The sequence below is a fragment of the Lissotriton helveticus genome, chromosome 11 (genome assembly GCF_964261635.1).
Source record: "Lissotriton helveticus chromosome 11, aLisHel1.1, whole genome shotgun sequence".
Lineage (NCBI taxonomy): Eukaryota > Metazoa > Chordata > Amphibia > Caudata > Salamandridae > Lissotriton > Lissotriton helveticus.
In genome coordinates this window covers 1,137,100,044-1,137,124,507 of record NC_136072.1, presented here as the reverse complement: position 1 = coordinate 1,137,124,507, position 24,464 = coordinate 1,137,100,044, and the positions used below count along the sequence as shown (strand labels likewise).

Here is a 24,464-nt window from a genome sequence, read left to right as displayed (position 1 = left end):
GTGCACATCCGTTGCCCGACGCGGCCTGTCCCGCGCAAGAAATCACCCGCACTGCGGTGGAATTTACGTCACAGTTAACGGGTTAAGCCTTATGTTAACACTAACTTGAGCCTTAGAATAATGCTACCCTGAAGCGTATGCTTAGCCCTAGACCTGAGACTAAGCGTACTGCTACCCTGAAGCCTTGGATTAGCCTTAGCCCTCAGACTAAGCCTAACACTACCCTGAGGGCCTGGTTTAGCCCTGGTCTTGAGACTAAGCCTAAAGCTCTCCTGCTCCTAGGCTTAGCCCTAGCCCTGAGCCTAAGCCTAACACTACCCCCAAGACTAGATATACCCCAGCCCCAACCTATGCCTAAATCTACCCTGAAACCAATGCTTAGCCCTGAGAATCAGCCCTATGTGAACTCTATATTAGCAGATCTTGCCCTATCAAAATGCCAATAGTACTGGAAGTGACGTCACGTGCCCTTTGGAATCTAAAGACATCACAGGGTTGATATCTTACCCCACCTCTCAGATGGCTCCTAATTGCCCTTGGGGGGCTAGGGGGAGGGAATTTGGTGAAGAAACATGAACTGTACATGTAAGAGCCCTGTTCACTTTTGATTCTTATGATCTTTCAGACTAGAGGTAGCAAGGTCAGTGCAAGGGGTGCCAAAGAGCAATGCCAAAGGGCAGTGCCAAAGAGACTTAGGGCAAGCTAGGGATAGAAGCTGCTAACTATGAGTAGCCCTCTGTGACAACCATACCCGTGTCCAATCTCAACCCTAATGCTAACTTCTGTTTTAAATTTCGCCATTTTCAGGTTTGCCTCACATACATATTTTCATATCAAAATTTGTAAATTAAATAACTTTAATTTTACAGTTTTTGGTGCTTTTGCTCTGTGTGATTTTGTTATATCTTCAATTTGGCTGCCACAGGCCCTTTCTGATTACAATAACTCTCTTTCTGTGGCTTTGGCTCACCCAGGTCAACAAATCCCCTCTGCAGGTCTCACAGACGCTGAAAGCACTTCAGACTGAGCGCCTCCCGTTTCCCATTAGTTTAATAGGCACCCAAGAGTCGCAGATAAAGTGAGGTGACCTTTGCAGAAGCATGCCTCTCCCTCCAACTCTGCTCTTAGTGCGGTGAAATGCAGACTCTTCAGAGACCCTTCACAGAAAAATCAAAGCCAATCAACTTGTGAGGCTAATGGCGGCTGCCTGAAGCTCACAGCGTGTCGCGCGAGCGGGCGTGCCTTGTGAGCGCTCCTGCCTCATGAGCGGGTCATGCCTGTGAGCAAGGGAAGTGGCGCACGCGCTCCATGCTGCCTGCAGCCTCCCTTGACGCTGCTTCCTCACAGATTCTGGGCTGTTCAAGGGGCCGCCCCATGAGCCGTGCAAATCGTTTTTCATACGCAAGCGGCAGTCAGGGCCGGATTGGTAACGCGGGCACTCAGGAAATGGCTGAAGGGCCGGTAGCTAAGTTCCAGCTGTGGGCTGCTTTCTTAGGCAGCGAGGGGGCCATGACTGCTGTTAGGATGCCGCCAGCGGCCCACTGGGTGCCTGACTGGCCTTTCGAGAGGCAGATGGACGGAGGTATCTCTCCCTTTCTCTCGCTGGGCCGGTTCATTAATGTATTCTGATTGAGCGGGTGGGGGGCCTGAGCAGAAGTGGTCTCACTTGTATTCATGTGTGGCTCAGCACTGTGAATTTTCTTTAAATCTAAGTGAAGTTAATAAAACTTGCCCCCAACCCCTTTCTTTTCATAAAACTTTGCTGAAGCAGTGTTTTGCGGAAAGGCAATACACAAATGTGGGCCACTTTTTTTGGTGTGCCCGGGCCGATTTTTGATCCCAATCCAACCCTGGCGGCAGTGCAACCTGGAACGTGCGCATAAAGCTATTTGGTTTTTATTTTGCATTAATCTCTTGTTATATGTTGGAACATATATAAAGTGCATACCACCTGTGAGGGGAGTGCTGAAGCTTTTGTCTGCAAGGGTAGCATAGCATGTGTGGGTTGGAACAGTGCTTGAAAAAGAAAAATAGAGGTGCAGGTACTTTTTATGGTTTAAATGTCTTTATTGAATTTGCAACACACAAATACAATCATGTATGTTTAGCTGTCAACCCACTGTTACTGTGCAACATACGACTTAACAGGGAGATTCAAGAGTGTAAGGTTAACAGCAGGCGCCTATCCGGCTAATGTCACATACATAAGATAAAATTGAACAAAAGGAAAGGAACTTTGGCCCCCCCCCAACCCCCACCCATCCAAAACCACCTCCTCCCTGTGTTCCATGTCCACCACCTAAGCTATGCTAAAGCAAAGGTGGCTTCCCACGTCAGTCCGTCCGCTGTGAATCTGTGAGGCGCAGCAAGCGAAGGTATCGGGGAAATGTGACCTCCCGGAATTCGGTGGCTAAGAGTGACAGAAAGGGTTGCCACAGCTCAACATATTTGGATCCCTCCCTGCCATGGTAAGTGTCTGCTTCTCCATGCCGAGAACATGCCACAGGCGGTACAGCCAGCCTGTGAAGGTTGGGGTAGTGGGGGTGTGCCAGTGTGTGAGTATATTTTGTATCGCTGACCCCAGCGCAATTGCCATCTGTCTGCCTCTGTGGGATCATAGTGGGTACGTCAGGGGATTGGGGAGACCCAGCAGGATATATGCTGGAAAGCGTAGGATTTCTGTCTCGAAATGTTTATCCACTTCGTCTATCACCTGAGTCCAGTAGGGTTGAACGTGTTCATACTCCCACAATAGGTGTACCAAAGTGTCTACCTGGCCGCACCCTTGCCAACATGTCGCCTCCCGAGTGCGGTCCATTGTGTGCAGATGCTCTGGAGTATAATACCAGTATGTTACTACCTTTGTCAGAATTTCAGTAAGCCCATGTGGTATGCTGAGTGTCGGGCTCTATAGTATATCCCTTCCCACTCTTTGTGACTGAGTGTCCTACCCAGTTCCCTCTCCCAACGTGCTTTTCTCAGGTTTTCAGGTACTTTTTAAGAGCGAACCTGCTTGTTTCTGAGAAGTGCAGGCACTCTCCAATTAAAAGTATTATGTTTTCGGTACTCAGTGCCTGCCCATTTAAAGCACTGGTTTGGAGTTTGTCTTTGTTTTGATCCTATGTTGAAGTTTTTTCATGTCGTTTGTGGTCACCAGGAAGGTGTGGTTATTGTGTTATGGGATGCAGTGCTTTCTAGTGTGGTGGATTAAGAGCCGAGAGAGAGATAGAGAGATAGAGAGAGAGAGAAAGAGAGAGAGAGAAAGAGTGAGAGAGAGAGAGAGAGAGAGAGAGAGAGAGAGAGAGAGAGGTGAAGTTTATTGCTTTTGCTAAGCTGTCAGCTTTGATCAGTTCTGCAGGTCTCTTTATATTACAGCCCACTAAGATAGTTACTGCACAAAGAAGTCCACGCTGAGCTTAGATTCCTGAGCAGGCATAGGCTGGAGGTAGAGATGGTTAAAAGACCTAATTTGTCTTGAATTGTTAGTGGTGGCTTGAGGGTAGGGTTGGTCTTTTCTACGGTGGTCCAGAGTGTGGAGAGTTGACTGATTTTAGAAATTTGTCTTCTGTTACTTCCAGATTAGAAAAATTAATGCAGCTTGCTATTGTGGGTTTGAATGGAACTCTAGGGGTCTAATCCACAGAACTAACTTAAGACAAAATCCTAAACTTACTACTTTTGGTATTCACAGAAGTTAGGATTTTGTCTTAAGTTTGTCTTGAGACAAACTAAGACAGACTTAAGACAGACTTTGACAGACTTAAGACAGACTTAAGACAGACTTAAGACAAACTTAAGACAGACTTAAGACAGACTTAGGTTAGGATTTTGTCTTAAGTCTGTCTTAAGTTTATCTTAAGACAAACTTAAGACAGAATCCTAACTTCTGTGAATACCAAAAGTAGTAAGTTTAGTATTTTATCTTAAGTTAGTTCCTGTGAATCGGCCCCAATATTCTAAGGGCGTAGCAGGAAAGGACCTGATGTCTCATTTTTTTCATTCTGCACTTTGTTTGGACTGCAGGTGTTGTGTCTGGACCGCAGATTTGGTTTTGCCTGCCATGATGGTTGGGTATACGACTTTGCAGCTTTGAAGTGGAGGCAGTAGGTCTCAAAGGGGATTTGGACAGGCAGCAGAAGCCAGTGCAGTTCTCTCACGGTGGAGGAGGCCATGCAATGCTTAATTTGAGCCCGTGTTTGCAAGTGGTCACTTAATTCTCAGCATCAGCATTTATGACCGGTCACCACATGGTGACAGTGTTTTTATCCGCACAGTGTTTAACAATGAAATATATATAATGGGTAAAACCAGGGCATCCAGGACTTTCTTTCCACTTTGAATTAACAGGAGTATTCTAAATTATTGCACATTTCTAAGAGTGTTGGTACTAGCTTTTGGCAGTGCTGGCAGTGGTGGTGTGTGGTGCAAGGTGCACAGTGCAGTGGACTTTTGAGGAATCCCTCTGGCCCCCCACAAATGAACCCAAGAGGTTATGTCTTTTCTTTTGACAGAGTTATGTTGTTCGTTGCAAGCCTGGCAGACCCTGAAATCCGATTCTCACAACCTGCAGACGCTTCCATTAATTTTCAAGGCCAAGGAGGATGGGTGATTTTTTTTCTTTCTGCTTCCAAAAAAATGAAACTCTTTTTAATCCAAATTCTAACTACTAATCAGCTCTGTTTTCGGTGGTCTCTCAATTAGTTAACATTTCACAGTTTCACGTAATTTTTTTATGCCAGTGATATCTCACTAAGTTAATTTTTTTTCTCAAACCAGTTTCCTGTTTGAACCTCAAGATGTTTTTAGTAGAAGTGCACGCATCCGTGAAAAAGAGTCATACAAAATGCCAGGAAACCACATTTGACTCAAAAAGTTAAATTTTTACATTTTAAAAGGAATTTGGTGAAATTCATCTAAAAAATTATGTTATTTTGCTCACCCTTAGGTTTAGTGTAAGGCATCAAATTAAAGTTTGAGTTTCTGTAAAGTTATGTTTAAAATTATTAAGGGCTAATGTGAGAGGCAGTGTTAAAGAGAGTATTAGAAGTAGGAGGAAGCGCTGGGAAAACAGGAAAAATAGAGGTTAAGATTAGGAAAATAGTTAATGCTTAGATTGATGAGAGGCAAATGCTTAAGGTTAGAGATCGAGTAAAGGGTTGGTTTGTGTGCCGACAAAAGAATTATGATAGAAGCTAGTACAAGTGTTAGGATACTGATGGTTAGGGTGAGGGCTGGGGTTCAAGTTAGAATTTCTTTAAGGTTGGCGGTTAGGGTCACAATAAGGTAAAGGCTAGAGTTCTGTTTAGGATTTGGGTATGGGTCAGCACTAGAAACATTAAGAGGATTAGAGATATACTTACATTTAAAGTTCCTCATTTATTTTAATCTTAAAATTCCATGCAGTAAAATTGCCCCAGGGATAATGCACTACCACAGCTTGCCTGTTTTCCCTCCTGAGAAGATTTTACATCCTGATTCAAAGTTTTGTATGGGGAATGATGTGTGGTTATATGAAATCTCTACTTTTTCCCCCATTATATATTCATGTTACATCTGTACAAATTTGTGCAGAGCAAAACCAGAGGTTCTAATAAATTCATATTACCAAGAATTGGAATTTGTGCATAAAATGTGTTTGCACTCTTACCTGATTTACTTCAGCACTTGGGTTGAAGGTAGGGTTAATGTCTTAATTATAGCACCAACTTTAAGTGTAATCTTTTAGTTATATTGATTGTAGTTAGTACAAAAATCAATAACATTTCCCATTGTCTCTAGATGCAACAAAGACTTCATTGCTTTTTCTCAAAAACCTTATTTGTGGCCTTTTGATCTCAGACTTTACAAAAGTTGTACATCTCATTTTACAAGGATTCAGTGGTTAAGCAACGAGGGTACAAACATGTTTAGGTTATGTCTGTGAATCATTACAAGGAGGGTTTCTGTAACGTTGAGTAAAACCTTTTAAATCCGTGTCACTGTTGACCTGTGCTTTATTGTAAACATCTATTTTTCACATTTGGAGGTTCTCACGTGAGGAGGTGCCCCTGTCTTTCTCCAATTACCCTTGTTGGTGTAAAGACAATTTAAAACACACCAACGCGTTCCTCTTCAGTGCTTTTAAATTGCAAAGAAGGCATCTTGAGAGGCTGACATGACAGACACATTTCATATTGTCAGGTTGGATTCATCACCTTCAGCTGGTGACATATATTTTCTCACATAAAAAATGCATTGCAAGGCCTGTCCCTCTTTTTAGGTCTAACCTTTGACAGCACACTTGTCAAGCTAACCTAATGCTAACAATACACATAGCGTGGACTTGGGTCCACCCCATTCAACCTTTGGCTTTCTTCGACCTGCCTCTTCCAGCCACTGGCGTGAGCATTTGTCAATCATTGCTGAGCTCTGCCCAGTGGAGCAGTCATCTCTCACATGATATTATTGGCTGTTGGGGTGTATCCTTCCACCCTTACATGGTTGTTTATACTGAACTGCACAAGGGACTACTTTACAACTAACTGTTATCTGTCTGCTTTTGGTGGCACTCTCCTGTGTGTCTTGCTCTTAAGCAAGCATTCAAAAGGGGGTGGTGATGGACGGAGCATCTGAACCAATCAAACATTCACACCCAGTCAACAGATCTGGGTTTAATCCATCACCGTTCTTTAGCCCACTCTGCCACCCAAGTTCAGACATGGCCATATGCAAATCAGTCTGACCCTGTGCCTCATGGGAACAGTCCAGCCCGAACTGCCAAGCCATGTCTTCCCTGGACCGGAAACAAGCTTCCCAGGACCGGTTTCTGGCATTACAGCCGTCTTCAGCCCGGCTTGCTTGAATCCAGTGGCAAAGTGAGCAAGGGACTCACGTCTGAGCATACCCTGCAACTTATGGTGAACAAAGTGGTTAAGCAAGCATTGACAAAGCCATAGATCTCCATTAACATGCTTTGGCATGCAGCATTAGTAATTAAAACACAGAACTGTTGTCTTTGCCAAAGCTTGTTTCTCGTTGCTTTTACATTTGTGTTGCTAGTTAGAATGTCCTTGCCATTCTATCATCCACTTTTAACTTTCCTATGTCTTTCACCTCCTCAAATTCTCCCATCCTAATATCATGTTCTCCTCCCAGTCCCTCTTGCTTTGGTATTTCCTCTCTTCCACCCTCCTACATTCAGCCCCTAGTCCCACTCTGCAGCACATACTTGACTTTAAGTACCTCACCCTCCTTTTGCTACTCCCTTTCCCATTCCACCCACCACTTCCCTCTTCTTTTGTGTGTATTGATCAATTGATGGATTTTATTTTCCTGGTAGAGCCTGGGAGTCTGTCACCTTCCATCTATCTGTTGCAGGAAAATGTAGGCCACAAATAGTTATTGAAGCTGAGTGTAGTAAATACAATATCCACAGAATTAAAAAAAAAAAGTCAATTGGACAATTAACTCATGAACATTAAAATGTTGTTACTATGGGATTAACGTTGCAGATATATGTTCACTGAATAACGAAGGCTTGAAATTACCATAGGATAAGACTAGTGACCTGAAATGACCAAAGGACAAAGAGCTGACACAGAGTAAGATTATTACTTTGCTTTGAGGTAAAGAAGTCAGAGATAAAGTTAAACTTTCACAGACTCCGAGTCCATGGTTGAATACCAGGTGAAATCCTGCCAAATCCAATTAAACAATTTCTCTAAATCAAGGCTGATTTAAAATGGAGCTTTATGTTAATTCTTGCAACTTCCAACATTAGGGATATGTGTGATTTAATCATGATCTGGGTTTATAGGTCATCCCTGGAAGGGAAGGCCTTAGGAAGACATTTACTCTTGAAGAAAGATGTTAACACTGGAGGTTTCCTTTCATGAGGAGCTGGTCTGTCCTTTAAGTAAAATAGGTTAAACAGATTCTCAAACTAGTCATTCCAGAGCACAGGTAAACAAACAAAGGAACTACTGTTAGTATGTAAAGGAAGGTAGTACTATTGTGATGTCTATTAAACTTAGAGGCCGATTTATCAAATGTCGCGCTGCGTTGTGAAACAGGGAGAGAACAGGAATGATCCATACTTATCGATATATGGTGCATTCCTGTCCTCTTCTTGTACGGGCGCACAATGGGCTGCCATGCAACAACGCAGGCATCCGTGCACCATGTTGTAAGGGTGCCTGTGTCACGGTTCAGTAAGCAATGCAGGGCTACGCAAGGTGGCCTTGCGTGACTTGGTAAATCTCATTCTAGATTTGCATCATCCTGAGTTCCCTTGCGTGGTACAAGGACAACGTAAACACTTTGAAATATATGCCCCCGAGTAAATTTGCGGAGGAAATTATGACTTATTTTTAAAGCTTGTACAATTTTACACTTTGTTAAGGTTAGACTAAATCAGTAGGTTTCTTTTATTTATGTTGGCTCTCTGTTAACGTTTTGGCCACTGGACAGTGGAGACAAATCGCAGTGCAGTGTGAAGATGGGGGGGTTGCATTTACAGGAGAAAGATTCTTCACTAATTCACTCACATCTTCCAGCCCTTCTGCAAAAGAGCTCTCCCATTGTGTGGCCATCTGTAATGCAAATTAGTGCCATGCGGTCTGCCTTGCCAGCAAGGCAATGATTTTCCCCCATGCAGACTTCCCCGCAAAGTGTTGCTCCCCTCTGCATCTGATCACTTCATTATAATCAGCCGGGTTGGAGTGGCTTCTATGCCTATCCCCAAACAGCTGCTTTTGAAATGATCTTAGTCATTAATATTAACTATGGGTATATCCAAAATGGCCGCCTCCTTGGAGTAGCAGCCATTTTGAAGGCAGGCTAAAAGTGAATGTAATAGATTTATATCTTCCCTGAACTTTGGACTTCCTTATTTTCTAAGTGTCAACACCTTAACGATATCCTGCAGCCTTAATAAAGCACGTTTTTAAGAGTAAGTACAAGACAGTCAGCTAAGAGTCTAGATGGCCTATCATCATATCCCATTCCAGAAACTCTCACTTGCAAATCTGGATTTCAAGGGCCGATTTCTGTCCTTAAAGAGTGAGATGTTCAGTGAAACGATACCTCAACTTAATCACTTCTCACTTTGAGAATAAGAATTACTTTTATGCGTAAGGCGTCTCATTGAGTTAACTCTCGCTGCTGACATCTGCTGTGATCTGAAGGGCGCAATTTCTAGACCGGGAAGGCAAACTTAGCCTTTCACAATAAATAGATTGAATATTGTTAAAGCAGATCATAGTAACATCTGTTATTTACAGTGTTTACATGAAACAGAAGTGTGGTATGACTTTTCTTATTAAACCTGCATTATAGTCTCCATTATTATCCCTATTAAGTTTGTTGTGATTATTATTAGAAGCAGCAGTGATAGTACGGCTGTGAGGTGGGGACTTCTGGTTCAGTTCAGGGGGTCCTGGGCCTGCAGTGTGCTGAGAAGCTGACCAGGGCCAGCTTTAGCGCTGGTGGTGCCCGGTGCAACAATCTTTTTGGTGCCCCCACACCCAATGACCGCCTCCTCGGATTCTCTCACTACCACCGAGAAAAAGTGCCCCTCATCTCTCTAAAGCCTCTTTCTCACATACATTTAATTTGTTTTAAAGCGCTGGTAAAGGCCGACTTTACTAATCCACTCAGCTATCCACATAAAATACAGATCTGTTCTTTGCAGCAGGCACATTAATCCTCTGCGCTACTTTATGGTGAGTCAAAACTGCCACTAGACAAAACTCCTATCTCTCTCTCTAGCAGGAGCACTAATCATACAAGATATCTTGCCATTTTTATTGCTGCCTGAAAGCTGGACGCACAAGGACCTCTACAGCAGGTGCTTTTAAATCGTAGGTTATTGCTGAACACAGCGCCCCCCTGAGGTCAGTGCCACCCTCCAGGTCAGCGCCCAGTGCGGCTGCACCAGTCGCACCGCCCTAAAGCCGGCCTTGAAGCTGGCTGTAAGGGGCTGTGGTGTTTTGTCGTGCAGGAGTGAATCCGTCTACGTGGCTGGGAGATGCTGAGAAAGGTTGCAGAGAACAGACCTACCAACTCACACGGAGCCACCATGTGTCACACGATATCGGCTCCCTTCACACGGTCACACGGTAAGGAGCTGAATTCACAAGGTCCGCACACAATTACATGGAAATCCCTGCAGACAGCAGGTTTCACGCTAATTGTTTTGAGACTCTGCACAGCTGATGGCCATCCCAGCATGTGAAACCTCCACAGAACATGGCAGCAGTCTTAAGAGCTTTATGTTTTTGGTGTGGGAGGTTGTGAGTAGGGGTGTGCAAAATTTGTGTCATTTGCTTTTGCTTTTGCTATGCAAATTTCCGCTAAAATTACGATAAATTAGGCATAATTACGTGAAATGCAACAATGCATTTCATGTTATATTTTAATGCAAAATGCTTCCTCCCATCAATCTTTGACATGAGGATGTACTTATGCAAAGGGGTGTAATGGCGTAGTAGGAATTTCAAGTAACAACCATAAGGCAAAATTCCAGAAATTAGGCAAGTTATGCCTGTATAATTTATATTTCGCCCAGGCCTAGTGGTGGGATAAAGGGGCATATTACCTAACAATAGCGATATTTATCGCTAAGCAGGGTTAGCGGGAATAATTTTATCGCCGCGCTACGACGATTTTTATCGTTGAGATACCTTGCTATCATCAAGGTTTATCTCAGAAACGATAAAAATCATTCGAAATGCGTGAATATCGCTGGAAATACAGCGATATTCACACATTATCGTGACAATGCTCTTAGCCATGTTATCCACCTCCCATTGGATAACATGGCTAAGAACTGCTCTGGGCAGGTGTTAGCTTTTGGAGATATTCGCGCTTAGCGCGAATATTTCCAAAACTACGCCTTTGTAGGTAATAGGAGATAGCGATGTTAGCGACTGTGTTCAATCGCTAACATCTTGGCACGCCCACTTTGCATGTCATTAGTGATAAATATCGCTGACATGCAAAGTGGGCCCCTAAATGCCCGCTATCGCCTACAAGCTGTCGCTAACTGGTGTTAGCGACAGCTTGGTAATAGGGCGATAAAATTATCGCCGCATTAGTGGGAAAAAGTCCCTCTAATGCGGCGATAATGGCCCTTGGTAATATGCCCCAAAGTCCCTGAGACTTTGCTCAACACAAAGCCCAAGCCCTCTCCAACGCTGAATATGTAAATTAATGAGTGCCGGTGCCCAAAGTTCTGCTCAGTAGTCTGTGGCCAGCGCTCTTAAATGTCAGCGTGACGAACGCCAGTTCTGCGTAGTCCTGAATCCACCTCAGGCGTCTTTAATTCACTACAAAATGCGGCCTGCCTCTTTATTTCACTCTTCCTGCTTTCTCCCTTTGTGCCTTTCCATCTTTCCCTTCCTTCTTCTTTCCTCTTTGTGTGTTTCTTTCTTTCTTGGTCTTGGAAAATGATAGATGAGTAAAAATAGGTGCCGGTCCCTGAAAATGAGTGCAAGTGGTCCCCGCCGGCATACACCATCTCAAATTAAGTACTGGCCCTGTCTTTATGGTTTTTACTTTCTTTATTGGTATTATCAGCAAAACACAAACTAAAAAGCGTTTTGGGCCCATTGTCTCCAGGGCTCCATGCAGTGTAACTTAACAGCCCCCAAATCCCCCCAAGTCACCCCACCCCTGAACCTGGTGACCAGAAAATAGTTTCTGGGTTGCCCTTTAAAGGGGCTGTCTTACGTAAGGACCCTTAAACGGGGGCGGAATGGGCTCAGACAGTCATAGGAGCCGCAGGTATTTGGGGCAAGTGAGTTCCCGAAATTCTGATGCCTTTAGGGCCAAGAAGGGCCCCATAGCTTGGAAATGATGTACCTTGATTGGACAAGGAGAGGGTAATGTGTTCCATCCCTAGTATGTGCCACAGATGATGTAACCAGCCGAGGTGCGTGGGAATGTGCCCTGTACCCCAGTTGGAGAGGATATTTTGTAAGGCCTCGTCCAGGGCTAGTCTGATCTGTTTACCCCGCCAAGACCTGAGGGGAAAGGTGAGTGTTTAGAAGGCCCAATATTATGTAAGCTGGGAATCTGGGGAGCTCCGTGTTCAAGTGGGGGTCAATTTCGTGAGCACTTGGGACCAGTAGGCCTTGAGTTTCAGGCAGTCCTACAAGATATGTCGGAGCATGCGTGGGGATCCGCATTGACGCCAGCACTCTGGGGATTTCGACAGGTTATATTTATGCAAACGGTGGGGTCTATAGTACCAATAGGTAGCGGTTTTCGTGGCTGTCTCGATGCTGGCGATATTATGAGTGGTGTGCCTTGCCCGGTAGTAAATTTCACCCCACTCTTTTGTCGTAAGTTTTCTGCCTATTTCAATTTCCCTAATTTGACTCTTAGGTTTGGGGACCTCTGTGATTGGACCTATCAGTTGGTACAGGTCCAAAACCAGACATCTGTCAGATATCTTAGACAAGAGCCAGCTTTCAAAAGGAGTGAGGGGCATATTATCAAGGGGGTTTATCTCCGCTTTTTTGGCTTTAAAAGCCAAGAAAGCGGAGATAAAATTATCTCCCTATTACCTAGCTGTCGCTAACACCAGTTAGCGACAGCTAGTAGGAGATAGCGACCATCTTGGGCCCTACTTTGCATGTCAGTGATATTTATCACTAATGACATGCAAAGTGGGCGTGCCAAGATGTTAGCGACTGGAAACAGGGGCTAACATCGCTATCTCCTATTACCAACTTTTGGAGATATTCGCGCTAAGCACGAATATCTCCAAAATCTAACACCTGCCCTGAGCAGTTCTTAGCCATGTTATCCAATGGGAGGTGGATAACATGGCTAAGAGCATTAGCTCGGTAATGCATGAATATCACTGACTTTTCAGCGATATTCATGCATTGCGGCCGTTTTGTATCGCATTTGCGATAAACCTTGGTAATACCAAGGTTTATCCGCGATAAAAATCGCCGCAGCTCAGCGGTAAATTTTTGTCTCTAACCAAGCAATAGCGATAATTATCGCTATTGCTTGGTAATATGCCCCTGAGTTGCCACTCAGCTTCGGTGCGAACGGAGGGGTGCAATACACAGTGGCGAATCTGGGTGTAATGCCATCGCTCCGATTCTGGGAGTGCGTACTCTGAACGCAGTGACTCAAAAGGGAGTGGGCCCTTCAGCCCGAACAGGTGGCTATCGGACCTACCACCCGCCTGGTTCCACACCTGGAATGTGGGGTCATGGAAGCCTTGATTAAAGTCTGGGTTCCAAACTATGGGAGTCAGTGGTGAAAGGAAGGACGTTAGGCCCCTCTGTGTCCCTTGTCCATCTCAGGCGTCCAGTGGCGCTTTAGTAATAGGGGAGAGGTACAGGGTTTTGGGCCGTGCTTGTTCAGGAAGGAAGGGTATGCTCCACGGTGCCTAACCTGCTAGTGCTCAATCCATAAATAGCCAGCGCTTTTCCAATTCTGCACGGGACCATTCTACAAAAACTCCAAGTTGAGTGGCTTGGCAAAAGCAGAAAAGGTCAGGGAGTCCTGAGCTGCCCTCGATTGGGGGTCTATAACTAAGGCCTCTCGAGTGTACGGGCACTTGTCTGCCCACACAAATTTGTTTATCTCCTGTTGGAGAGAGCACAGTGTCCTGGGAGGAGGTGTAGCCAGAAGTACCTGGAAGAGAAACAGGATCTTGGGAAGGATCGTCATTTTAATTGGCACTATTCGCCCTATCCAAGATAGGGAGTAGGAACACTATCGGCACAGGTCAGACTGGATCTGGTGAGTCAGTGTCTGATAATTGAGGGCAACGGTGTCCGTGATAGGGGAGGTAATTTGGAGACAGAGGTATGAGATGGATGTCGGGGCCCACTGCATGGTCAAGGCCTGTCGCAAGGCATCTAAGGTTTGTGGCCGGAGGGTGAGGGCCTGTGATTTATGAATGTTTATCTTACAGTCCAATGTCAGGCCAAATGCCTCCAGCTCAGCCAAAAAAGCCGGTAAGGAGATGGAAGGCTCCTCCAAAGACACTATAACATCATCCACGTATAAGCTTACGGTGTGCTGTTCCCCTCTAAATTGGACTTTTTTCTGTTGGTTAGAGTGGGTTTTATGGGGCATGGGTTCAATGTAGAGGGCAAACGGCACCGGTGACAATGGGCACCCCTATCTGTTCCCCCTATTAATGCGGAATGAGGCGGAGTAGCATCCATTGACGTGGACCACCACCATGGGTTGGGTGTAGCTACTGAGGATCCACTTTTGGAAGCAGGTCCCTAGGCCAAAATGTGCTATGGTTGCTGCTATATAGAGCCAATGTGCCCTATTGAAGACCTTCTCAGCATCGACGGCGAGAAACATTCTTTCTTGATCGTCCCTCCGAGATTTGTCGATAATGTGCAGGATTCTCCTGGTGTTATCACTGCACTGCCGTTGAGGCATGAATCCAGCCTGGTCTGGGTCAATAAGGCCTGGAAGCAGGAGGTTGAGTCGTGTGGCTAGAATACCAATGAAGAGCTTAAGATCTGTGTTCAAGAGGAAAATGAAACGGTATGAGGATCACTGCATCCTGTCCTTCCCAGTCTTGGGGATTACCACTATTGCTGCCCGGATCATAGAAGGGGGAAGCGAGACTGAGTCCCCAATCGCATTAAAAAGCCTAGTAAGGAGAGGGGCGAGGCTCAGGCAGAAGACCTTATAAGAGGAGGCCGGGAAGCCTGCCGGACCCGGAGATTTGGCTAGCTTTTGGCGAGATATGCTGTAGATAACCTCTTCAATTCGGATCAGACGATCAGTTCAGACGCCTGCACAGCGGTCAGAGAGGCAGTAGCAGCTTCTTTGAGGTATGCTGGGATCGCGTCTGAGGGAATGTCCTGCGCCGTATAGAGGGTCTGGTAGTCACGGAAGGACACCACAATATGCACGTCATCTGACCATTTCCGTCCCTCTGCCCTGTCTTTACAAGATGAACATTTTTCAGAAGTTTGCAGGTCTCTAAGAGATGAAGGGAAACGAGTGAGCAGATCACAGCTAGATGTTCAGCAGTGTTAAGCTGCATGGGATAGGTTGTGAGTATGGGTGTGTGAAATTTACATAATTTACTTTCACATAATTACTTGAAATTTCCGACAAATTATTTATAATTACACAAAATGCAAATCCATTTTTTTCCCTATATTTTCTCACCAAACGTGTCCTTGCCTCACTTTTTGGTGGAAGAACGCTTTATGAGCTAAAAAAGTGGAGTAAATGTTTGCCTCAAATGGCACACCAGCTGTACATTTTTACCACAAATGGCATGTAATTGCCAGAAGTGGAACAATGGTGTAATTTCTGGAATTTCGTGTAACAAGAAATTCTCAAAATTACAAGATTTACGATAGTGTCATTTTCAGCAAAACACACAAGATGATGGACGGAATGTTGCACAATGGCAAAATATTCTCCCCCAGTCACAGATCTGGGTTTAATCCATCGTTTTTTTGCTCACCAAGCCACCCCAGTTCAGACATGGCCATATGCAAATCAGTCTTGACCCTGTGCCTCATGGGAACAGTCCAGCCCGAACTGCCAAGCCATGTCTTCTCTGGACCGGAATCAAGCATCCAAGGACCGGTTTCTGGCTATCAGCCGTCATCAGCCAGGATAGCTTGACTCCAGTGGCTTTGTGAGCACGGGACCCACGTCTGGGCATACCCTTCCCACATAGGGTGAACAGCAAAACACACAAGATGATGGATCATTTAAATTTCACCCAGGCCTAGTTGTGGGATGCAGATGAATTTGCAAGGGTAGACACAAAAATACCTCTAAGGTTAGTTATGTTTTCAAACATCTAAACTATCATAACAGCATAAGACTTCATTACTACCCTGTTGGGACGAGGAACTCTTATTTGATAAGGGATGTAGAAATATTTGAGTTCAGCAAAAATCTTTGTAAGCAGTTCCAATTCTGAAGAAGATGAATTTTCTCTGAATATAAATGAACCGTCCACCTTCCTGCGCCCTTGTCTATTGACTGGGACCAAGCAGAGTTTTATCTTCATAATTCACATCCCAGGGGAGCCGCAAGCCTTACCTCACATTGACTGGCAAATTATTGAAATGAAATGTATTGATCCAATCTCTGTGCATGCAAGCACTCTTCCAAGAATGAGGTTCATAAAGTAATGCGAAGCCAGGCTCAGCATTGTCCTTGTCAACACGCAGCAATGTCGTCCTTTTGTGCAGCGCCACCGTCTCTGGCAGCGAGGACAATGGGAGAGCCTGCCGTCCATGTGGCTGCATGCAAGGGGATCCCTAGGGCTCCTCAATGGAAGATCTGACCGGGAGAAAAGTATTAGGAGTCAGCAATGTTAATTTTATGAAGGTTTGTGGCAATCTTTTGCGCCTACTCCTTCAGACCACAAACATAGTAGGGTCAATTCTTTTCTCAAACCCGCCCCTTTACTTGGACTGGGCTGCAACAGGAATCTGTGTGTAATCTGCTGTTTATTGTTGAATCCCGACAGGGCCGACTTATCCTTTCATTCTTCTAAAGTTCATATGGTTATTTGGTCAGAGTATCCATAGGAAGAAAGTTTTTTGTTATGCTGATAACATTGGTGACATTTGATGAATCTGCACAAAACATTTAAAGAAAAAACCCTGCTTCATTCACTTTGGCTCCTTCAATTCACACAGAGAACCTTGCTCTCTATTACAGAACAAATGGCTGAAATTAACTGCACAAAATTTGCCAAAAAGTTAGTACTTACTCAGAAAGTGTGCTTGCTTTTTGTAATTTGTAAGTAATCTGTTCAGCAGTTTTCGAGAAATTAGCATTTAAAAAGAGGTTAAAAAGATAGGTATATCTGACCCGCTGGTGCCCAGGTATCCATTGATTGGCCAATTTAGAAGGGACCAGTCAATACCGATTGGCTTGTCATAACATGAACAATATGTTGTGGCAGCAATTACATGACTCAGGGGCTATGGTCCCTGCTTTCTGAAAATGAATTTTAAAACAATTAAGGGGGCAGGGTGAGCACACCATGAACCCCAGGGGCATGTAGAAGGGTCCTTAGGGGAACCGTTCCTCGATTAGTTGGCCACAACATGGATAACAAGTGGCAGCCATTACATGATTCGGGAACATGGGAAATAGATTGTAGAAATTGCAAGATTTTGAGGGTCACAAAAAGGAACACATATAAAGAATTCTAACAGATTTTAATCACAATAACAATCATTTGTTGATGGTGTTACTCTCATTATGGGAATTCTAGTTAGTTCTCAGGTATTTTCACCCTGCTAACATTTGGACTTTCTGCTGGTTTTCGCCGAACTAACCCCCATCCTTTTTATCCCCTAGACATCAACTTGATTATCGTTTTTATTTACTTTTTTTCTGTGGCACAATACTCCCATAGTACTGGCTCCCAAGCTTCATCTCCATGGTACCACAATACTGTGCAAGCTGCCCCAGGTGAAGCTTGCAGGGCACCACAGTACCATGGAGGTGAAGCTTGTGTGTCAGCTCTAGAAGGAGTACTGTGTTACCTCGCGTGAGACATGAGCTGAGTTCCATACAAGTACTGCAGTACCCACGGTCTCAATTATTTTAAACTTTAGGCTCTAGAAGTATGGGGGTCAGGGTATCCCTAACCTGCCCCCTTATACTGTTAAAAAAAATAAGCAAGAAAAAGCACCCTCAGCCAATCAGCGGGCCCTGTTTTTTTAAATTTCCTATACTGAGGAGCCAACTGTCTAGATATACCTATGTTTTTAACCCTTCCCATACCACCCTGAGCATCTCATTGAACACAACGGGGCTTATTTATGAGCCCTTGTGTCACTTTTGCGCTGCCGGTGCATCTGGGAAAACCACGTGTGTGTATATAGAGGGCTTCTGGTGACATCATAAGCCATGAGGCTGAAGGCATGATGTGACAGATGCAATGTCATATGACATAATAATGATACTGTGATATAGGTGAGATTACTTATGGCATTCGTTTTTGCACAATGAATGAAATGACTACAAATATAGGAATAATGGTTTAATTATTGGTAAGAGTATGTTTTGTTTAATAACTTTATTTTACTTATTGGTATAGCTATAGTGAGGTGATAAACATTGCATTGGGTGTGTGAGTTAAGGTTTGCAGGGCAGGTGTGTGAGTTAGGGATTGGTATGCTAACCATAGATGGAGAATTTGAGTGGTTACAAGGTTTTGTTTTTATAGCATATTTCTCTTCTACCTAGTATTTCATTTTTTACCAGCATGTCTATTTTGGGGATAAACCCCAAAAACCATACACAAACATTCATAAAAACAGTAGCAAGGTACATATGTATCAATGAATATAATAACAAGAAGATCATACTGAGATAAAAAGAATCTCTTAAAATATACATATTACTTAAGCCCCCTATTAAAAATATCACAATCGCATAAAAGAAGGAAGCTCAAAATACAGAATAAGAAAATCAATTAAATAGAAGAAGAATTTAGTTTGAAAAACATGGATAGAAAAAAGGCCATTTGCCACTTTATGCAATGATAAGCAGAGAATGATAAACACTGAGCTGCAGTAAATACTAGACCTCACTCTGGCAGCAGATCAAGCACTTGCATACAGTAGAGGAGCAAGCACTTCATGAAACTGGATAATAGCTTATATAGTGGATCATAAAGACATATCCTGAACCAGTGATAAGATATAGCTTATAAAACCATTACAAATCAGAAGTAGACATTAATTTAAATTACAAAATTAAATAAGACCAGTGGGTAGATTATACAATGGTACTTTAAATCAAATAGATGCATCAGTTATTGATAGAAAATAGGGCCAAGAATGCTTAGGGTGGCCTTATTTATAAAGAGTACCACAGCCAAATCCTTTCCGGGCATACGGCATATAGAACTATACTCACAGCGTATACAGTAATGGGATTGGTGTTAGTCTGTAGTATCCTACAAGTAGTTGGATAATGCCTAACTCCTACATGTATACAGAGTGGTCTAATCCAGGTGCTTCTTGCTCTTTTGTACGGTGGACAGAAGAACAGCGGATGATCTATGTTTTTGGTTGCATCCCTACATAATGGACAAAGTGTCTGTGCACCAAGATTTTGACCATTTGCCAAGAAATTAGCCTACCTGTAAAGAACCCACCCTAAATTTGATATAAAATATTCTGGCTTGGTAGAGTGTGAAGGCATCCATATAAGGTTGAAATGCTGGAGTACACTTATGGGATAAAGAATCCACCATGAGACTTCCAGAACTTTCCTCTCTATGATGGAACCAGAAGGCCGATTTAACAGTATCTCTTGTTGCATCCCTTATAGTAGAAGGATCGCTCCAAAGTGATTCCATGCCTAATGCCTGTAAGTTGGATATATGTGGCAAAAACCTGGAATGGAGTATGAGTTGACCATACCTAGAACATCAGTTAAGGATTTCTTATATGGCTCTAATTCTAAGGTTACCCACAGTCTAATCCAGAATAAAAGTGGTCTTAAAGTAGCTATTTTGTCTATTTACTTGAGCTCTGTGTCAATGAATAATGGTACTATAGGTGTGCTATGAGGCAAGCTAAACAAAGACCTGAGAAAAGCATTCTCTTTTACAGTCAGCTTCTTCGTGTTCGCATGTCCCCAGATTTCATCCCCATACAAAATCAGCGCTCTGGACTTTATCTCAATAGACCTCAATGGCCGGCAATTCAGATCTCTGTGTTGTTATTTTATATTTTTTGGTACCCTCAGAAGCACCATGTGGCAAGGTAATGATGCATTTGTGTAATTGTGATGACTAAGGGGAGGATTTATCCAATCTAATTCCAAGGTAATGAAATCTGTCCACCTTCTGCAGTATGGATCGCTTCCATTTAACCCTTTTGCTGCGGCGGCAATTCCGTCGCAGTGCTAAGGGGGTGGGGCGGCCGCACGGTGCTCCGACGCTTATGACGGAACCACTCCGTCATGGCCCTCGGGTGGGCTGTGCTTGTGACAGAGCGGTTCCGTCATGGCCCCGCCCGTTCTTTAGTACGTCAGCGCAGGCGCAAAATCAGCATCGCGCAGGCGTTGCGAGCGGGCCATGATGGAACCGCTCCGTCACCAGCACAGCCCACCCGAGGGCCATGACGGAGCGGTTCCGTCATAAGCGTGGGAGGGGTTAAAGCTGCCTCTAAACAATTTATGAGAGTTGAAAAGCATATACTTTGCCATTTGACTATGTTCACCTCCAAACAACTCTCATCACAAACATCTGAAAATGTATCTAAAATATTTTGTAACCATAGTGGGATTCAGGAGATTAGGAGAGTGTTATCAGCAAACAAAAGAGCTGGTATAAAAGTGCCATTCAAACTTAGAGACTCAGGGGTACAATTATTCAAAAAGAGTTTCATGCCATTCATGTACAGGGAGAATGAAGTGGGAGGCAGCATGCAACCCCAGCCTACTCCTCTCTCAAAAGGTATTTACTCAGTTAACTCAACCCGAGGTCCCCACCTCACTTAGGCATAGTTGGCCTCATTGTTATGATTCTCAATGTTATCTAAGTTAACATATAAGCCAACCATTCTAGAAGGGAATACTGTGGTAAAAAATGTGGTTGGAGGCAGGACTCTGAGGGCAGCAGTTGGAGGTCGACATCGACAGTGTGAGACTGCTCCTGATGGTTGGTGTGTTACTTAACCAATAAACCTACTTAAAATTACTCAGAGTAAGTTTTGGATCCTTTCGCTAGAACTTAAGAAGTGGCGACGAGGATGCAGGCGTGACATCGAAGGTGACCAGGGCAATGTCACCATTCATCCAGGCAGGATTAAGGTTAGTGTTTCCCACCCTCCCTCTCCTCCAAATGAAAAGACATTTGAAAGCGTTGCAGTGTGCCCTATAAGGGGGTCTAATAGTTTATTTGTAAGTGTATACAATATTTTCAATTGCTCTTTGGGATCGGGTAAAGAGGACCTCGTGCTGGCTAAGCTTAACCATATCTGTTGAACAGACAATCACATTCTTCACTGATCATTACTGGAGATTTTAATGTAAGGACTGAACCTATAGATTTTATTAATTAAATAACTGACCCTGAGGATATGGCTATAGGTATTCACAGATTAGAAGCAGAGTCACTCCAAAAATGGTTCGCAACTGCTATACAACTCAAGTCTCTAACACTGAATTATGGTATGCGTGCATGAAATGGTTGATCTCGATGACAAGCAAGTGATGGTGTTAGTGGTTTCAGGGTCGCCTTAAATCATGGTAGGGGATAAGAATTGGGTAAGAATACTGGCACCACCAAGCATCCACCAATCATCGTCAAGGCTTCCCAGATGTTAGGAACTAGTTGACGATCAACCCAGATTTGCCTGTTCAAATATCTGACGTCCAAACTCATCCAGATGCTTTTACCACCACCCTTAGGAGCTAACTCTACCGAAGTCAACCATTCAGATGGCTCTATTTCCTCGATAACACCTTCGATTATCAATCTATTGATCTCCTCTCTGAGAGGTTTCAACATGAGATTCTGAATTTTCTTGAATCTATGTTCAAAAGGTGATGCATTATTCTTCAGTATGATCTGGTACTCAAAATTCCTTAAGAGTCCTAGCTTTTCACTAAACACCTTAGGAAACTGCAGGAATATAGCATCATGTTCTCTTGACATGGTCATAACTTGCTGCAAGCTATTTGGGTTAAGTATGATCCCCATATCCCTCTGGTGATGCCAACCCAAAAGTTTGTCACCTTGTGAAGCTACATATACATTTCCCACTGTTTCTTTGTTGTTGAATTTTATTCTCATTACTGTGCATCCCAACACCTCAATCCCATTACCACCATAACTTACCGGTTGGATGTCTGGTGGAGCAAGGCAATTACACTGGTCCTTAAATATTCTTTCCCAAATTCATCCAAAACATTAGCTAACAGTATCCTAAAATACACAGCATTTCGCTCACATGATCTGACCAACCTATTCAACCGTCCTGCTAAACCATTGGATTGTGGTGAATATAATGCTGTTTTTAGATGCACAATATAGAGTCCCTTCAAAAATTATTGCATTTCTTGAGATTCAATTGAACCCCATTATCAGTAACTATGTAAGGTGGGATACCTTCCCAAGCAAAATCTGCTTTTAAGAACGCTATCACTTCACTGGTATCCAACGCTTTCACACATTTTGTGCCCACCCATTTGGACATGTAGAGCACCAATAATATACCTTATACCTTTCATTCTAGGGTACAGAATGGAAAGGGCCAGCATTGTCCAACCCAAACTTTTTTCAAGGTTCATTTGGATCTGCAACTGGTGACAAATGTGCATTAACATCAAACTTACTCTTGTCAATCTCTGCACATGAGTCACAATCATTTACTACTTCTTCAGTCTATACCTGGCCACCAATACAGTTCTCTTGATCTGGCCTTAGTGCGGCTCCTCCCTAGATGACCCTTGTGTGCCAAACTCACAACCTTCTCTCTTAGGGCCAGATGTAGGTAGGCTTTTACCGGTCGGTAACGGCCGAATTCGGCCGTTACCGACCGGTAAAAGGAATTTGAGATGTAGGGGACAAATTATTACAGAATCGGTAAATTTACCGATCGGTAAATTTACCGATTCTGTAAATTACCGAATCGGTATTTTTACCGATTCGGTAATTTTGAGATGTAGGTGGGACTCTTCTGAGTCCCACAGGCCTTTAGGAGTCGGTATTTTACCACCCAATCCAATTGGGTGGTGAAATACCGAATCCAGGTGTGCATGCACATCTGTGCATGCACACCTGTACCATGTGACACACAGACATGCCCTTAGGGCATGTCTGTGTGCCACATGGCACACATGCCTGTAATTGGGGTGCCAGAGGGTGTCAAAGTGACACCCCCTGCACCCTTGCAAAATTCGGTATTTACCGATTTGGTAAATACCGAATCGGTAATGCCCATTGATTCCTATGGGCTTCAATGCCCATAGGAATCAATGGGCATTACCGATTCGTTATTTACCGAATCGGTAAATACCGATTCCTTCCGATTCGGTAATTGTCAAAACACAATTACCTACATCTGCTCTCCTCTTTTTTACCACTTCTTAAATACCGATTCGGTATGAATCGGTATTTATGAAGTGGTAAAAAAGATTTACCTACATCGGGCCCTTAGTGTCTTTGGGGTAATTACTCTTTCCCCACTGAATATCTCATCTCCCATCCAATTTAATTCTTCTCTGACATTCCAGTAACCCAATCGATTCTCTGGAATGAATTTATAATCTGACCAACCTTTCTCTATAAACTCTCTGAGACATTGAGCCTCAGCCCCCCCCTCTCTGACTTCACACCACTCCTCTCTCTGGCATCCTCACAAACCCAATTCATGTAATTTAGTTTCTGGCAATCCTGAGCACTGACACCAGCACCAATGGGCAGTCTAGACAGGCAATCTGAAACACTGGTCCTGTTGCCAGAGATGTGCTCCACATGGAAATTAAAGTCACTCGCAGCCTACACCCATCTTTTAATCCTAGGAGTAACTTTGCCATCCTTCTTTGTAGCAAACATTTGCACCAAGGGTCTGTGATCAGTATGGACATCGAAAGGCAAACCCCAAAGATACAATTTGAAGTGTTTTATAGCCCAAACACAAGCCAGAACCTCTCTTTCCACTGCTGAGTATCATTCTTCAATTCCCTTGAGTGAGCATGAAGTAAACACAACTACACTCTCCTCACCACCACTGACTTGGGATAACAGCTCCCCCAAACCTTTAAGGCTGCATCATTCATCAAAAAAAATAATTTTCTTTACGTCAAAGTGCCATAAAGTGGGCATCTTACTAATACTTTCTTCTATGGTCTTTAAAGACAAATCACAATTTTCCATCCACATGAATTTGTTATCGTTTCTAATTAACAACCTAGTGGGTTGGGCTACACTAGTAAAATTCTGAACAAACATGAAGTAAAACTCTGCCATCCCAAAAAGATATTACTTGGTCTTTATCCTGCAGAGCAGGTGCTTTCAGGATAGAGAGTGTCAGCTCAGACATGGGTTTGACTCCATCAGCTGTTATAGTGTGACCTAAATGTGATACTAAGGATACCTGAAACTTCCACTTTTCCCTCTGTTACGTCAGTACTGCATCAGTCAATTTTTCCCAAACTACCTACAGTGTAGCATTATTTTAAGTTATACTTTTGCCATCAATCAGGATTTTGTCCTGGAAGAACAATATATTCGGCACATCCTCCAACACTCTTTTCATCACTCTCTGAAAACATGCAGCGGCTGATGCTAGGTGAAATGGTATCCTTATGAATCGATAGGCACCAATGGGGGTAACAAATGAAGTTAGATGCCCGGAGTCATCATGCAATTATACCTGGTGGTACACAGATGATACGACCATCACACTGAATACGCAGGCGCCACAAAGCATTGTCAAGGTTTCCAAGATGTTAGGAAGTGTTTGACGATCATCAAC

General features: G+C 43.7%; 1 protein-coding gene across 1 annotated transcript in view; it reads left to right on the top strand.

Annotated features, from left to right (window-relative positions):
- GALNT9 (polypeptide N-acetylgalactosaminyltransferase 9) overlaps window positions 1-24,464 on the top strand; it is a 796,816-nt gene that overhangs the window by 112,240 nt on the left and 660,112 nt on the right. The window lies entirely within an intron of this gene.